Below are 5,790 nucleotides of genomic sequence, written 5' to 3' on the forward strand. Positions count from 1 at the left end.
AACTGATATTCTAATCAGTATTTTATTATTTAGAAATTTCCCATTTTATTTGAATTATGTTTGTCAAATTCTCCCCCATAAATAACAGAGACTGTTATTTTTCATCCAGTGTGTCTCTCCTTCTTTCTTTATGAAGAGAATGCTGATTGGATTATGGGTGCCAAAGTGCCCATCTGAAAACTGACATTTCCATCCTCTCTGGTAGTGAGAGATGTTCCTACTGCTGACCAATAATATATAAACAGAAATTTGCTGGTAGGAATTCTGAGTAAGCTTATTTATTTATTATCAGTAAGACCAATAGCAGCAGAGAGCTCAGTCTTCTGTTTGTTTGTTCTGATTATTTTTTATTGGAGTGTGGTTGCTTTATAAGGTTGTGTTAGTTTCAGGTGTACAGCAAACTGAATCACTTATACACATATATATATCCACTCTTTTTTAACTCCTTTTCCCTGTAGGTCATTACAGAGTATTGAGCAGAGTTTCCTGTGCTATACCCTAGGTGCTTATTGTTATCTATAGTTATCTATTTTATATATAGTTAACTAATATATAATAGTGTAATTATGTCAATCCCAATCTTCCAATTCATCCCACCCTTTCTTTCCCCCCTGGTAACCATAAGTTTGTTTTCTACATGTGTGATTCCATTTCTGTTTTGTAAGTAAGTTCATTTACATCATTTTGTAGATTTCACATACAAGCCATTTGCAGCAACATGCTTAGCTTTCTATTGAATGTGTTACTTAAAAGGTTTAGTTAAAAAGACCGAAGCCCATGTCATCATCAGACTCTTGAGATTCTTCTTTCTTTACTTCTGTGTTCTTCTCCTCAGCTGGGACAGCAGTGGTGGAGGGGGCTGGACTCCTGCTGAGACCACCAGCAGCTGGGGGGAGCAGGTCCAGCAGCCCCCACACGGCAGATGAGGCTCCCAGTGTTGACACTGGCCAGAGCCTGTGCAAACCAACCTGGCCAGAAAGAGCCAGTGTTTACACCGGCTGCTTTAATGAAGGTGTTGATCTTATCCTCCGTGAGCCTTACCGTGTAGAATGAGGGCTGAACAGAGGCAGGTGAGCTCCGAGACGGAGGCCATCCTGGAGTGCTGGGCAAGGGCTACGGTGTGGCGCTAGCCTCTGGATGAAGTGCGGGCCTCACCCCAATGTGGCCTTGCTTCCTTGGAAGGACTAAGCATCTTAGGGCAGCTGAGAAAAGGCAAGTTTTTGATTTTTATTTATGTTTTAAGGGCATTTAAATTATTATTATTATTATTTTGGCTGTGCTCTGGAATCTTAGTTCCCCCACCAGGGATCAAAACCTGTATTGGGAACTCGGAGCCTTAACCACTGGACTGCCACAGAAGTCTCAAGCCTTTTTGAATAGGATCTTTCTCGAGAAGAGCTTTAAGGGGACACGCGCTAAACACAGATGGTCCCAGATTGGGTCTACCCTGGCCCAGTTAACATCTTGTTTTTCTTTTCATACCACTTTGTACCTCTGGGTGTCAGGTCCCTTCTTTTCCAAGTGGGGCCTTTGGAAAGTGTGGTCTTCATGCTGCTTTTGGACAGAACTCCACTCAATTTGGAGCATGTGAGATGATCCTTAAAGGATTAGGGTAAGCGTTAGAGGAATGCTGTTGATGAATAGTGTCCCTGTGCTAAAGCACAGTCAGGAGAGCAGAGAAAGTGGTGCTTGCCAGGCTTTCACCTCCAACCCTTGGCGTGTCCTCTCCAGATGCCGATAGCAAGTCTTTCCATGTGACCCCCCAGGTGAATCCAATCCTGACCTCCTGTACCGCCACCATCTCCCAATCTCCCAGCCTTGGGACCTGGGGATGGAGAGTGGTAGGGAAATCCCTCTGCTTCTCCCTGTAGGATCTTCCTAATCTGTAGTTAGATGCTTTGCTCTTTTAAGTAATGCAAATCTAAATTTTAAACTAAAATCATCAAAATACTAGGAACTGTGCTACAGCTGAAAATGTATATGATAACATCAAAGCAACAAACACTTTAAAGGAAAAAATGAACTCTACACATTTTTTAACTGTCTGAAGCAAATTAATTGAAAGACTTTAAAAACCTGGAAAAATATTTATAATATATATGGCATTAAAGTTTTACTATTTTAAATATATGGAGAGTCCTTACAAATTAATATTTTTAAAACAGTATGTAGCCTTCACTTTCACTTTCACTTTTCACTTTCATGCATTGGAGAAGGCATTGGCAACCCACTCTAGTGTTCTTGCCGGGAGAATCCCAGGGATGGGGGAGCCTGGTGGGCTGCCGTCTATGGGGTCGCACAGAGTCGGACACGACTGAAACGACTTAGCAGCAGCAGCAGCCTAGTAAACAAATGAACCAAGAACATAAACTGGCAATAAAACACAGACATACACACATGCATACACGTAACCAAATATAGACCAGGAAAATTTTAAGTTCAATTCCTTCAGCTGGTCAAATAAAAGCTGGTTGAATCAGAGTTGTTACCTAGAAAATTTACTTTAAAATTGATAGTACTTGGCTACTATCAGTCATCAACAGTCTCAGTATAAATTGGTACAGCTGTGCTGAATGTAACTTTGGAAAAATATATTCATTTTTTAATCCTAAAATTGTGCACAAACTGTAATTCTTCCTCTAAGAATTCACCCTAAGAAAATGATTATAGAATGTAACCAAGATTTATTTACCAAGGTTATTTATCAATACACTTGTTTAAAATAGCCAAAAACATGGAAATAACCTCAAGCCTATCATTTGGGAATTGGTTGAATAAACTGTGTATACCCATGTAATGGGAAATTATGAAACCATTTTGAATAAGATTGAAAAGTAACATCTAGGAGGAGAGATATAGTCATGTTTTATTGTGGGCAAAGCTTACAAAATAGTTTATAAGGTATGATTCATGATTGAAACATTTTAAAATAAGAATATACATGGAAATAAAGAAAAACTATACAACCGAGGTTATTTCTGATTGACAGTCCTGCAGTGTTTATTATTTTCTCTTTATCCCTTGTCTATCTATAATCATATAAATCTTCTACAGTGAACACTGATTGCTGTCATAAGAGATTATTATTTTAAAATATTAAAGCTAAAGGCAAATAGGTAGTTAAGTAGTACAGGAATGAATTTTGATACCATATGAGAAAGTTGGTTTGAAATATGTAAGAGGGGAGTATCGGTGCATTGAAATCCCAAGGTGAGAATGAGGAAAGCAGTTGTGTCATGGAAAGAAGGATTTCAGATAAAACAAGTGTGCAGAGGAAGACAAGCTGAGATTTGAAACTGCTGAAGAGGGATAAGTATGGCATTGACTATTAGTTCAGATAAGAAAGTCAAGGAGCAAACTTTGAATGCATAAGTCAACTTGATATCATACAAAATAATAATGTGTTTTTATTTGGTGCAAATGTGGTAATGGCCAAATTACTCTCAAAAGCAGACACCTTGAAGGGGAGCCTGCAGAACCCTGGAGGCAGTTAATTGATCTCCAGCATGACTGGGATTTTCAAGCTGGTGTTAAGTTTAACAATCTTGAAAGGTGTTTTGGAGTTCAAATGCAAAATAAGTCCCTCTCTTGGAGGGAATTCTGTGAATTAGTTGGAGACACAGGCATTTACTGCTCACAGTTTTCCTCATTTGCTGGAGGGTATCGTTATCTTTATAGTTCTATATATAAAATAGGCAAGTGTCCTAGGTCATGCCTCTTCCCAGGAAAAATTGATTACATGCTGGTAAGCAAAAGGAAGCCTGGAAAGTCTGCCAATGGACAGAGATATAGAGACATAACACAACACAAAAGCCCATACGTTTGGAAAACTGATGCCTTTCCCCAGCCATCAAGGAATTGTCCTCTTCATCCCATTTGCGACTAACACATATATATATTATTGCTATATAAAACAAATAACTGGTGTATATACACTGTTCAGCACAAGGAACTCCACTCAGTACTCTGTGGTGACCTAAATGGAAAGGAAATCCAAAAAAGAGGGGATATATATATATACATATAGCTGATTCTCTGTGCTGTGAAGTAGAAACTAAATAACACAACATTGAAAAGCATCAATACTCCAATAAAAGTTTTTTGTTTTTGTTTTTGTTTTTTTTTAAAAGGAGTTGTCTTTTTAGGGAGGAATTTGTTATTTTCGAGGACTGCACATTAACATTCCCAGAATTTTCCTATGTTCCAGAAAAACCACTACATAGAGATTTCCACCACTCTAGTATTCATATTTCCTAATACATGGGTATAGAATGCTACAGCAATTGGCTACAAACTGGAAGGAAAGTTTTGTGGTTAATGAAACCAACTTGCCTTGAGAAGCAGGTATACCTGGATTTACCACTGAACTCATTTTCCTTACATGCAAAATTGAGATAACAATACCTCACTTATGCAGTTGTTTACAAGATAAAAGTAAATAATATTCATAAATGCCTAGTCCATAATAAACAATAGCTACTGTTGAGGCATGATTTGAGGGGGAAGTTGGGGAGGACTTGGAAATGTGTAAGACAAGAAATACAGTCGCTCCTTTAACGACATAGGTTTGAACTATGCAGGTCCACTTATACAAGCATATTTTTTTCAGTAGTAAGTACTGCAGTACTACATGTGCGTATGGTTGGTTGAATCCACAGATGTGGAATTGTGGATGCAAGGGTCAGTCCTAAGTGATACATGTCGATTTTCGATTTCATGGAGGATCATTGCCCCTAACCTCTGCATTGTTCAAAGATCAACTGTATATGTAACTTGAACTGAAGTACATCAATACACTGGCAGTGGTTTTTAAACTTTTTACTGAAACATAGCTGATTTACAATGTTGTGTTAGTTTCAGGTGTACAACAAAGTGATTCCATTAAACCTATATATAAATATATATGGTAGTTTTTTACATTCTCTTCCACTGTAGGTTACTGCATGATATTGAGTATAGTTCCCTGTGCTATACAGCAAGTCACTTCAGTCAGTTCAGTCGCTCAGTTGTGTCTGACTCCTTGCGACCCCATGAACCGCAGCACGCCAGGCCTCCCTGTCCATCACCAACTCCCGGAATTCACTCAAACACGTCCATCGAGTTGGTGATGCCATCCAGCCATCTCATCCTCTGTCGTCCCCTTCTCCTCCTGCCCTCAATCCCTCCCAGCATCAGAGTCTTTTCCAAAGAGTCAACTCTTCACATGAGGTGGCCAAAGCACTGGAGTTTCAGCTTTAGCATCATTCCTTCCAAAGAACACCCAGGACTGATCTCCTTTAGAATGAACTGGTTGGATCTCCTTGCAGTCCAAGGGACTCTCAAGAGTCTTCTCCAAAAGCATCAATTCTTTGGTGCTCAGCTTTCTTCACAGTCCAACTCTCACATCCATACATGACTACTGGAAAAACCATAGCCTTGACTAGACAGACATTTGTTGGCAAAGTAATATCTCTGCTTTTGAATATGCTATCTAGGTTGGTCATAACTTTCCTTCCGAGGAGTAAGCGTCTTTTAATTTCATGGCTACAGTCACCATCTGCAATGATTTTGGAGCCCCCAAAAATGAAGTCTGACACTGTTTTCACTATTTCCCCATCTATTTCCCATGAAGTGATGGGACCAGATGCCATGATCTTCGTTTTCTGAATGTTGAGCTTTAAGCCAACTTTTTTACTCTCCTCTTTCACTTTCATCAAGAGGCTTTTTAGTTCCTCTTCACTTTCTGCCATAAGGGTGGTGTCATCTGCATATCTGAGGTTATTGATATTTCTCCCGGCAATCTTGATTCCA

At 39.2% G+C, this 5,790-nt stretch overlaps 1 pseudogene; it reads right to left on the reverse strand.

Moving 5' to 3' along the window:
* Positions 1-755: 755 nt before the first annotated feature.
* LOC128067547 (60S acidic ribosomal protein P1-like) lies at positions 756-1,093 on the reverse strand (annotated as a pseudogene).
* Between the last annotated feature and the right edge of the window lie 4,697 nt (positions 1,094-5,790).

This window comes from Budorcas taxicolor, chromosome 22, assembly GCF_023091745.1.
Source record: "Budorcas taxicolor isolate Tak-1 chromosome 22, Takin1.1, whole genome shotgun sequence".
NCBI classification, from domain to species: Eukaryota; Metazoa; Chordata; class Mammalia; order Artiodactyla; family Bovidae; genus Budorcas; species Budorcas taxicolor.